This window comes from Bos mutus, chromosome 2, assembly GCF_027580195.1.
Source record: "Bos mutus isolate GX-2022 chromosome 2, NWIPB_WYAK_1.1, whole genome shotgun sequence".
Classification (NCBI taxonomy): domain Eukaryota; kingdom Metazoa; phylum Chordata; class Mammalia; order Artiodactyla; family Bovidae; genus Bos; species Bos mutus.
The window spans coordinates 117,009,335-117,021,804 of NC_091618.1; the positions used below are offsets into that span (position 1 = coordinate 117,009,335).

General features: G+C 39.6%; 1 protein-coding gene across 1 annotated transcript in view; it reads right to left on the reverse strand.

Annotated features, from left to right (window-relative positions):
• PDE11A (phosphodiesterase 11A) overlaps positions 1-12,470 on the reverse strand; it is a 430,189-nt gene that overhangs the window by 280,389 nt on the left and 137,330 nt on the right. The window lies entirely within an intron of this gene.

Genomic DNA, 12,470 nt, shown 5'->3' on the forward strand with positions numbered 1-12,470 from the left:
CCACAGAGGCTGAATATAGTGTTGATGCTAATATCTTAACTTCAGAAAGAATATTCTTCAGCGTTAACTATACTGTAGTCTCGGGTTTTCATTAGGGACAGTCACATCTGTGAAGACATAAAATGAGAAACAGGCTATGATGGCTATGACCCAGGAACTGTGTATAAAAGGCATCTTGTATACCTTCCTTGATCAATGAAAAATGAGTAAACGGGGGCAGTCTGATATATTTAAAATTTAAGGCAAGGCACAAACTCACACTTGGAAGTAGGAAAGATATAAGCCAACTTCTTTGTACATATGTATCAGTAGCAGGGATCTCAGCTTGACCCTAGAACCCTGCCAGCTTCAGGCTTGAGTTTGACTGTTAAGATGGGCCTGGTAGGAACCGAGGAGCCAGGGGGCCTAGGAGCCTCACTCAGAAGAGTTAAAATTGAACCCACTGTTCTGTTGACATAACTAGCTGCTGCTGCTGCTGCTAAGTCGCTTCAGTCGTGTCCGACTCTGTGCGACCCCATAGACGGCAGCCCACCAGGCTCCCCCGTCCCTGGGATTCTCCAGGCAAGAACACTGGAGTGGGTTGCCATTTCCTTCTCCAATGCATGAAAGTGAAAAGTGAAAGTGAAGTCGCTCAGTTGTGTCTGACTCTGAGCGACCCCACGGACTGCAACCTACCAGGCTTCTCCGCCCATGGGATTTTCCAGGCAAGAGTACTGGAGTGGGGTGCCATTGACATAAGTAGACATGAATGCAAATCAGTGGGCTGGTGCCACAGAAGCTGGTTTGAGGAGAGGCTGGGGATCCTTTAGGTGAGCACTCTTCCTATGGGAACGAACAGCCACGTGTGACAGGCCTGATCCTAACATAAATTTTCTTATTTCAGGGGGTCTAGGTCTTGTGATTTCCAGTACTTCCTGGCACTCTCACTCAAATTCATCTCCAGAATCTCTGATTCTATGAGAGAGGAAGTGTCTCAAGTAAAAGCCAAAATAATTATTTCCCTAAACTCTTTACAATGTAGGGCATTGTACAAGAGACAATGCTTTGGGATTTCTCTGAAGTAGAGGCAAAAGGGCATGTGGGCATGTTTTATATGACAGTCAGTCTCTCTCTCTCTCACACACACACACACACACATGATGCCCTATCGAGAGGTACAGAGCAGTGGCAAAACCGAGCAGCTCCTTCCATGCCCAGAAGAGGGCAGTGCAGAGCTCCCTGGGGGTGAGGGATGAAAACAGCAAGGGAGGATCCACCCAGCAGCAGGTGTGAGACACTCATGGTGTTAGTAGAAATTGGTTAAGGTTGCCTCCAATATCGGAGAAGGCAATGGCACCCCACTCCAGTACTCTTGCTTGGAAAATCCCATGGACGGAGGAGCCTGGAAGGCTGCAGTCCATGGGGTCGCGAAGGGTCGGACACGACTGAGCACCTTCACTTTCACTTTTCACTTTCATGTATTGGAGAAGGAAATGGCAACCCACTCCAGTGTTCTTGCCTGGAGAATCCCAGGGACGGGGGAGCCTGGTGGGCTGCTGTCTATGGGGTCGCTCAGAGTCTGACACGACTGAAGCAACTCAACAGCAGCAGCCTGCAATATGCTAGGCCTTATTCTTTTAAGCCCACTCAGCCATTTTCTCCGAAATGTTTCTCTTGCTTACTTAATTACATTTTGAAAACAATTACTTTCTAATCAGAGCTCTACAATGCCCCTGGTGTTTGCTTCTCTGAGTAAGCACTCCCTAACACTCCCTTCTTCTGTGAGTATTCTTTATTCAAAAAAAAGTCAAGATGCGATACCCTCAAGGACTGCCGGAACCCTCCCAAGACCTCCTGACCCCAACTTTGACCACGTAAAGGCTTTCCAACAGGAAGGAAGAATGCAAGCTTGCATCTGCCCTACTTCTTATCTGCAGCACTCCCTTCCCCTCCTGAACTCTAAGACTCCTTCCTATTTTTCCCAAGGGAGGGCACAGTCTTGAGGGCGCTAGCCTCCTGTGGCCTCTTTTACTTGGCAAAGCAATAAAAGCTACTCTTTTCCACTTCACCCAAAATGCTGTCTCTGTGTTTCAGTTTGGAACCAGAGAACAGAGCCCAGGATTTCGGCAACACTGGGACACCCAGAATGAGACTACTTGGAGTGGGAGGTGCTCTTGTAGAGGGCTGGAGGTGGTCTAAAGATGAAGGGAACTTCACAATTCCTATCATTTATTTCCTATTAAAATCTTGCTTTGGCTACCTGGGCATCCTCAACTCTGACAGAGTGTCCCTAAAAGTATTAATGATTCAGAAGGCCGTAGAAGCTAATGCTGAGACCCTGATTGCTTTTACTGAGATATAGTTGATGTAGAGTATTATATGTTTCAGGTGTACAACATAGAGATTCACAATTTATTAGAGAAAACAAAGAATTCAATAAACACACTCATATCTTATTCAAGAAATAATAATTTATAATAGTAGCTTATATTGACAAAGTCCTTGGATATGATGTTAAGCATTTTTATATGCACTATATCATTTGATCCTCACAACTACATACTTATACTATCCATTCTACTTTTCAGATGAGAAAACTGAGGCTTCACAAATTTATCAAAGTTGTTTGGAAATATTCTCCTTATATTTCTCACATTTCTGCACATCTTGCAAACAAAGGCAATGGCTCATCTTTCCAGAGTGTTTATATAGTTAACAGTCTTGTAAAACAGAACAAAGAGCAGAAATGCTTACTATGCAGTATAATGAAGATAATGCCTCTCTCTGAGGCAGAGGTCAGGCAGGTTTACTGTCTATTATAAAAGATTTTGGTTCCCTACATTTCGGGTTCTTCTCCTGTAACGCATGCCCTATGTAATCTGTATGATGCTCTTATTAAACATCTTATCCCAAGCCAGAACCACCTGTTCACACATCACTATTTTTTTTTTTCATTTTCCCTGTAGGGGTGTGTGTGTGTGTGTATGTGTGTGTGAAGTTCACACATAGTTACTTAGTATATGTCATGTTAAGGCAAGAGATTCACAAACAATTACTAAAGTCAATATCAAATTTCCTTACTCTCTTTTTTACTGAGTCAGTTGCTACTGATTTTATTTCCTCATTCCAGTGATTCTCCCCTTTACTACATTACGCTTCCTTTATTTAAGAGAAATTTTATGTACATACTTGATAAAATCTAAATTTAACATCTTTAGTCTCCTCACAAATAAGGTAAGGACTTTGGAATGCTTCAACTCTCAGTACTACTTCCTGATATACTTTTTTTTTTCTAGTTCTATCTTGTTTTGCTACTACAAATTGGACATTGTTTTGTTATTGTTATTAGGCAGTGCTTATTTTGATTTGTCCACATGTTTGCCAATTTTTCCCTGTTCATTTCTTCCAGTATCTCCTTCTTCCCTTCTAGGATAATTTTCTTTCTTTGTGAAGACAATCCTTTAGAACATTCTTCAGCATTGGTGGTAAATGCTTTGTTTTGTATTAAAATGTTTTTATTTTATGAACTTAAAAGTTAATTTATTTGAGTATACAAGTCTAAGTTGACAGCTGTTTTCTCTCAGTACTTAGAAGATATTCCCTCATCATGCGCAGTTAATGCTGTTGAAAAGTCAACTGTCAATCTAATTCTTGGTAAATTATTCATCTCTTTTTTTTCAAGAATCTTTTTATGTCTTTTTGTACTTTTCCACCCTCAATAAAATGCTTTTAATTAAATTATATAGAACTCATACATATGTATATATATAGATGGTTACATAGCATCACCAACTCAATGGACATGAATTTGAGCAAACTCTGGGAGACAGTGAAGGGCAGGGAAGCCTGCTGCCCTGCAGTCCATGGGGTTGCAAAAAGTCAGACATGATTTAGCAACTGAACAATGACATATATATATAAAATCCTATATGTTATATATCTAAAGATTACTATGGATGGAGGCAATACCATACCTTCATGAAACACAATAAACTAAAAGAAGATCTTTACTTACAAAGGGAATGATCTATACTGTGCCATTCACTGTCACAACAATTCAACACTTCCCGGGGTCAGACTCAGCCCCATCGTTGTTGTTGTTGTTGAGTCACGTCCAACTCTTTGCGACCCCATAGACAGCAGAATGCCAGGCCTCCCTGCCCCCTACCACCTCCACCCCCCCGCCACCATCCTTATACAACAATGTATAGAATTTCTTAATACATATGCAGGAGAAACAGTCAAATACAATTTGAAAGAAGGGAGTAAGAAAAAGCTGAAGCATTATGGAAACAGGAGATAATGAAAAAAATTTTTTATATCCTTTCTCAGTTCCAGTGCAAAACATGTCTTTTTTAGAAAAAGAAATACTGTTCTATTCTGCTCTTTCTGAAGTCCCCTCCTCCAAGAAAAAAATACTAATTTGGTCTTCACCATCTAGTTTCTGAAGGCCAAAGGGTCTAAAAAGCCTTAATGACTAAGAAGCTAATGAGTCTGTACACCCTTGTGCAGCACTTTTCAGCTTGAAAGCACTTTATGAACACTGGCTAATTAATCTTTACAACATCCCACTCAGAAAGGGAGTTAAACTGAAAATCATTAAACAGTGTGAAAAAGTCACTTTAGCCCTGGAAACTCATGAAAAGTATCACTAATAAACATAAAATCTGAGCACTGGGACCGTCCATCAATGTCCTAAAGAAAGATAGTAGGTACTGAGCCCTTTGACTGCAGAGAAAGGCCATTCACGCCCCATGGTCTGGTCTGGTCCAATTACACATCATTAAAGAACACGGGGGCTCTACACTGGATGCTTGCAGTGAGAGGCCCGGGGCCATCCCCTTTATGAACCCCACTCCTGGAGGCAACACAGCTGGAGGTATCCCATCACTGTCAGCCAAATTAATGTGGTTGCGGAGAGGTTTCCCAACCCACACCTTGCTTTTCTGTGCAGATCCTGAGATCTGCCTTGAGGCATTAACTATAAGGCACTTTGCTGATTCAAGCCCTGCTGATTTGGAACTGGGAGTGTTCTAACAGTTGTAATTCAAAAGCTAAATAAACACTTCAAATAGAGTAATTTGGAAAATAAAGCATCAAAATAGGAACCAGTCACAGGATTTTCACATAATGAAACACTTTCCACATCTTTTAGAAATAGAATACTTGAAATAGTGAAAAATTAGTTTGAAACTTTCTGGAAACTCCAGGAGAAATTCCTGCTTCCAGAGGTATAGTTTAAGTTCACTGTAATCTTTCTATGCAAATTCAGTTAACTACAATAGGTCAGGTTTTTATTTTAAGAATCAGAATAATAAATGTATCTTATCAGATCACACCAAAGTATATACTTTTGGCTGAAGCGTGCCTTTTCCTCTCAGAGCTGTGCCCTCTGTGAAGAAGTCTCTAAAAAATACAGAGGCATAAAGTACAAATTTGTTTAAATAAAACACTGGCATCTGGAATAGATGATCCAATCACATACTTTTTGAAACTGCCTACTTTAAGAATGAAGACCCTAAGAGAATGGGTGGAAGGAGAATTTTACTCACAAAAGATGAGAGAGAACAAGATGGCAAATAAGGAAGGAAAAGGTCACTATTCCTCCACTTCCCTTCTTAGACGGATGTTAGAGATTCTGCCTCTGCCCTGGGGATTAAAGCTGGGCCCCCAGAAGACTTGGAGTGAGGACCCTTCCACTATTCTCAGCTCTCTCCTTGAAGCTAATATTGGCTAAAATATTCCAAAGAGTATGGATATTCCAAGCTTTTCCATGATAGACAGGCTGAGTTCAATTCCTGGCAAATTGCAGTTCAGTATCAAATACTTAATCTCTTGGACTTTTTAGAGGCTCTGGTCTGCTGAGCACTTGAATTATGCAGGTACCAGTCACATTAACCAATAGCCTTATCTCTCTGCTGAGTTGTGCATAACTTAGTCTCTTAGTCATGTCCAACTTTTTGCAACCCCTTGGACTATAGCCCACCAGGCTCCTCTGTCCATGGGGATTCTCCTAGCAAGAATACTGGAGTGGGTTGCCATGCCCTCCTCCAGGGGATCTTCCCAACCCAGGGACAGAATCCAGGTCTTCTGCATTGCAGGCGGATTCTTTACCATCTGAGCCACCAGGGAAGCCCTTATCTCTATGTGACCCCACTCCTCACCCTCCAGACTTTGGAAAAATAAGCCTCTTGTGGCAGTTCTACATTTCCACCCTCCCACAGACATCGAAGGGAAAACCCTGAAAGATCCCATTTTGGGAGCCATGTCCTTTCTAAGATAATTTGGATTGTCACAATATTTCAACAGAAAATAAAAGTACTCATATTTCCATCACTCAGAGATAACCACTATTAACATTTTAGAAACCATCATTCAAGTTTTCTTCTCTCTCTCTCTTCACATAAACTAAAATAGGCCTATTATATAATAATAAAAATACTACATGTAATATCTACATTTCTTTACTTTTTATAACCAGCTATAACTTATTATAACCAATTTTTATTAATGCAAAATATTCCATTGCTTAGTCTGGAAAAAAAAAAGAAAAGTCTGGTTAGTATAGAGAAAAAACTAGATTAGCGGTTGCCTTGCAATTAAATCTTTGCACATCCCATGATTATTTTCTTAAAATAGAGCCCTAATATTTGAATGTATTTAATTTAACACACATTTAATGGCTTTAATACTTCCTCTGTACCAGGCAATATTCTAAATGATTTAGAATGTTAATACTAGTATTAGTATTCATTCATTGACATGTATACACTTGTAAATAACTCCTAACAAGAAACAAATTTTTAGCTTTTGTTCAAAAAAATCCAAAAGTATAGCAGTGCATACAGTAAAATAACCAAGATCCCCTTTCATTTCCTGTCTTGCCACCTTCTCCTCTCCCAAGGAGAAACCCCTGTTAGCATTTACAGTGTGTTCTTCTGGATCCCTTTTTATGAACCACATGCATATATCATTTAGTTTTAGGAGTGGTGGTAAACACAAGAGGGATCAGACCGCAAGTTATGTTCTACACCTTCGTATTACTTGGCAATAAATCTTGGAATCATTAATGTCAGTTTCAAAGATATCTGCTTAATTCTTTTTAATCTCTGCCAAATATTTAGGGGGTGGATGTGCCTATTAGTAGATGTTCACATTGTTTCCAATTTTTCCCTATTACAAATAACACTGCCATGAACTTTCTTACAAATATATCTTTGTGCACCTGGACAATACTTCTGTTGGACAGATTCCTAGAATTAAAATTTTAAGGTTGCAGAATATGTGCATTTAAAAGAAAGTTACTAGTTACCGCCAAATCAGCCTCCCAAAGAGTGCTATCAATTTATATACCATTAACAGTAATGCCCCACTCATGGAACACTAGGTATTATCATTCTTTTAAAATTATGTCTATATGATTGATTAAATCAATACTCATTTTTGCATTAACTTATATTTATTAGATTATTAATGATATTGAACAATTTTCATAATTTGTTGGCTATCTCTATTTTTTTATTGTGGCCTATTTATCTTCCTTTTTTTTACTGGACATTTATCTATTTTATTGCTTCATAAGACCTCTTTATATTCTAAGAATATTAACCATCTTTCATTTTTGAAAATCATGACTCTTCTTGATAATTAGCAACTGTCATCTATGCGATATAGTCCAATGGGTCTACAAGATATGATTGCTTTGTCTGAGATGAATAGAAAATATGGCTCAGTAAGTTTGGCCAATTCCCTCTCACTGTGTGAAGAAATTTTACAATAATATCCACCTATGTAACTCCATCAAGGTTATTTTTGTAAGTAGGTTGACCTACATATCTCAGCCTTCCCAGTTTCTCTGTTCATTTTTGTAACTTAAAAGCTCCTGTAAGAAATCAGTTTGAGCTACAGTTTGATCCAGGCATTCTTGAGTCTTAGCTATTAACATCGTTATGATCTTTTCACTTACCAAGGAAAGGTATAAATGCAGGAAGCTATACTACACAGTTATTTAGTCATGGTTTCAAATCCTGATGCTAGAAAAATTCTACTGTATTGCAATCAATGTATGAACAGAAAAATTCCTTTTAGGTTATTTTCTGATGAGAAATACATAGTTGTTTTTATATTTGAAACATATTCACATGATTTCTTCACATTAGTAGCACCATCCTTTGTCAACCACAAATTGGCACTTGCCAGTCAATTGTGAATTGGCACTTGCCAAGAGCATTTGCCAGCGACTGAACAACAACAAGGGCATTTGCCATCTGCCTCTGCGGAAACTGAACCCTGAGCTGCTGCAACTGCTGACCTTCAACATCCCCTGAGGGGAATTCAGGGTGGAGGGTGAGGCACTCTGTTCCAAACTGGTGGAAAGGATCTTTAGAAATATATTTTCAGGAACTGATTTCACGGTCCCAATCTTTGCATCTTTTCATATCTGGAAAAGCACTAAAATCCCTTCACGGTGACTAATAGAAAGGAGCTAACAGAGTTAGCTCCTCACGTAAATGCTCGATTGCAATGAACTCCCCCTTCACGAAAATCTTATATACTGACCTTTCCCCACTGCCTCTTTGGAGCAGTCTCTCAGAGCTGTCTAAGGTGCTGTCTCCTGGGCTGCAGTCCTGATTCTACCCCCAGTAAAACTTAACTCACAGCTCTCATGTTGTGCGTCTTTTTAGTTGACACCTTCCTTTTACCATCTCATCTATCTAGCGCCTTTTTTTTTTTTTTTAATAACTCATGGTTCTTAAAGCAGTGGACATTTCATATAAATGGAATCATGAGTACTTGGCCTTTTGTGTCTGGCTGACTGATTTCACATAGTATTCTGTTAAAAAGCTTCATCCATGTTATAACATGCATCAGTACTTAATTCCTTTAAAAACTGTTTTAATTAACAGACTTTATTTTTAGAGCAGTTTTCAGTTCAGCTCAGTTCAGTTGCTTAGACCAGTCTGACTCTTTGTGACCCCATGAACCACAGCACACCAGGCCTCCCTGTCCATCACCAACTGCTGGAGTCTACCCAAACCCATGTCCATTGAGTAGGTGACACCATCCAACCATCTCATCCTCTGTCGTCCCCTTCTCCTGCCTTCAATCTTTCCCAGCATCAGGGTCTTTTCCAAGGAGTTAGTTCTTCCCATCAGGTGGCCAAAGGATTGGAGTTTCAGCTTCAACATCAGTCCTACCAATGAACACCCAGGACTGATCTCCTTTAGGATGGACTGGTTGGATCTCCTTGCACTCCAAGGGACTCTCAAGAGTCTTCTCCAACACCACAGTTCAAAAGCATCAGTTCTTCGGTGCTCAGCTTTCTTTATAGTCCAACTCTCACATCCATACATGACTACTGGAAAAACCATAGCCTTGACTAGATGGAACTTTGTTGGCAAAGTAATGCCTCTGCTTTTTAATATGCTGTCTAGGATGGTCATAACTTTCCTTCCAAGGAGTAAGTGTCTTTTAATTTCATGGCTGCAATCACCATCTGCAGTGATTCTGGAGTCCAGAAAAATAAAGTCTGACACTGTTTCCACTGTTTCCCCATCTATTTGTCATGAAGTGATGGGACCGGATGCTATGATCTTAGTATTCTGAATGTTGAGCTTTAAGCCAACTTTTTCACTCTCCTCTTTCACTTTCATCAAGAGGCTCTTTAGTTCCTCTTCACTTTCTGCCATAAGGGTGGTGTCATCTGCATATCTGAGGTTACTGATATTTCTCCCGGCAATCTTGATTCCAGCTTGTGCTTCTTCCAGCCCAGCGTTTCTCATGATGTACTCTGCATAGAAGTTAAAAAAAGCAGGGTGACAATATACAGCCTTGACGTACTCCTTTTCCTATTTGGAACCAGTCTGTTGTTCCATATCGGGTTCTATTATTCACAGTTATAACACAGGTTATTTTTGTATAAAGCTTGATCAGATTTTTTTGTTTGTATTCTGATTCCAGATACATTTAGGCTTAATACAAAGTTTTAACATATTTTCTCATCTACTCTCAACCTTATCTCAATATCTCAAGTCTACCCAAGACAATCTCCTTTTTCTAGGCCCAAGGAAAAATGCATGGCTTGTCTATGGAGACAAGGCATTTGCCGGAGTTTTTCATTCTGTCCTTTGTGAAGAATCTTTGTCTCTATCATCGTCATTTCTGTCTCCTGTGTCCAGCTGCTCTCCTCTCCCTTCAAAGAGGAATGTATCCCCTCACCTGGCACTGCTGTTTCCATCTTCACTATGTGACCTACAGCTGCTCGTCTTCAAGTCCTCACATTCTACCACCCAGCTTACAATCTTCAGTCTAAAGGAAGCTTCTCTATAACTTTCCAGTCACCAGATCACAAGATCCATCAGTTATTCTAAGTCCTCTTTGAAGCCTTTAACACTCAATCACCAGCAAGATATTAAAATCTTGGTTTCCCTGCCCTATAAACTCCTATTTCTATTTCTGTGTTTCTGATTCCCCATTTAAGTTGTAATTCTGGATGTGATCTTTGCCCTTCTAATTCTCTCTTTTTACAGTCTCCTTCTAAGGATTGACTTACTCTTACAATGTAAGAATCCTACAAAATAAGGTGGGTTGGCCACGCAAGGATTAACCTTTGACCAAGAGTCAGTGAGAAAAGACGATGAACTTGATGCAGCCAGATATTGAAGGTAGCTGAGAAACTTCCTTCTGCTCACTTGCTTTTCCTGCCTCACTCCTGTTCTTTGGTCTGTTGTTAATTTATTTTGCCTCTGACTTCACTCTCCGATTTTCCCACCCCTTTTCTTCTCAGCCCTCCTCTGCTGTTTTTCAGATTTAGGCTTCAGAGTTTCTGATCCCAATTCACCAATGTGAGTTCTGAAAACCTCTGCTCCCTCTATCTTACAGTCTAATTTTAGCATTCCTGGTCCTACGCTGAACTCAACTCTGAATTCAACCATATTAGCTAAACAGGTGCCAAAGTCTCTTTCTCTTGTGTTAGTCTCATGGTAACTTCTGGGATGATACTCAAAGCTGGCACTCTGGTGCTGACCTTTCTCTGTGCTCTAGCTCTGCATCACCAGTTGCCTATAAGACATTTCAACCTGGAAATCTGTTTACTGCCTTAAACTCAGCATTTCAAAACCAAGCTTGTCGTTTCAATCCCCCTGTCCTCCTGAAGAAAAAGTTTCCTCCTCTAAAAGGCCCTACGTGCCAAAAGAATCATTAATGACTTAATCACCCAGGTCCAAACCCTTGACGTCCTCTTCAATCATTGTCCATAAATAGGCATAAGCACATCACAGCAAGTCAGCAGTTTTTGAAGCCTCTATCACCACACCATTGAGCTTCTCTGGCCCAGCACTGCCATCCATCACCATCTCTGGATTATTTAACAGCAGCCAAGACCCCCTCACCCTTATACTGTGTCAAGAACTTATTAACCTCAGGTTTCCCATCCAGAAAAGTCATGAGTTTAAACACACTGACTGTTCATCCCCATGTGCACGGTTGTCATAAGTAAAAACTATAAGAAACTATATAAATGTGTACACGTGGTAAAAACTATGTTTTTTTATAACTACTTTTGTGTGAGCATTTTTATATCACATACAGTATTTTTTTTTTAATCTCATTAGCTCTTCAGAAGGTATCTCCAATTTTTAAGACTATGGCTAGGTATTTTATAGATGCTTATGGAAGATATGCAATAATCTCTGGAAAAACAGTGAGGAAATATAAAATTGCTATTCAGAGAAATGCATGAGACCCAGAGGGGATTCTTCTACTTATCTATCTTTTATTTTTTTCATTTTCCAAAAATAATTTATCATCAAAATGTAACACCAATGACATGAATAATAAACCACACTATTTTTTAATTTCCAGCAATATTCTCCAGTAGAGAAGAAACAGAGAAGGCTATGAAAAATATGCTCAGAGCATTAATATTTAATTAATGTAATAGGGCCCTAAAATGAATATTATAAATGTAAGAGCCTTGATCAGATCTGTGAGTTGTGTCTATGCAACTAAAACACAGAGTTGGTACCTAGTAAATTCAGGACATTCTTAACAGATAACACAACACAGAGAGAGCTTAAAGTTTGACCTAACAACAAAGAGAACTTTGTGAAGGGCTAATTGTTTATTACCAGAGTGGTATATCAACCCAAAGAGGCAAGAGGGAAGCTTTCTGTGTGGCTCACTGGTAGTTCAGCTAAGGTCTCTCATTCTGTACCTTACAACAGTCTAGCTGACAAGCGAGGATGCCATCTTGAAAACCTAAAGGTCTCACTTCCCCCATCCCATCCACACTTCCTACTTCCACCCAAGTTCAGTCTGTCAGCAACAGGGTTTCACTCCTTCCTGTAGGTGCTGTTTCTCTTTATAAGTCAACGATTTATTTTCAGGGCTAAATTTCATATGAGGAAGCCAAAGAAACAAAAATACAAATGCAAAGAAACAGAAAGAAGGAATTAATAAAAATAAAAACTGAAAATCAGTCAGAAAACAAT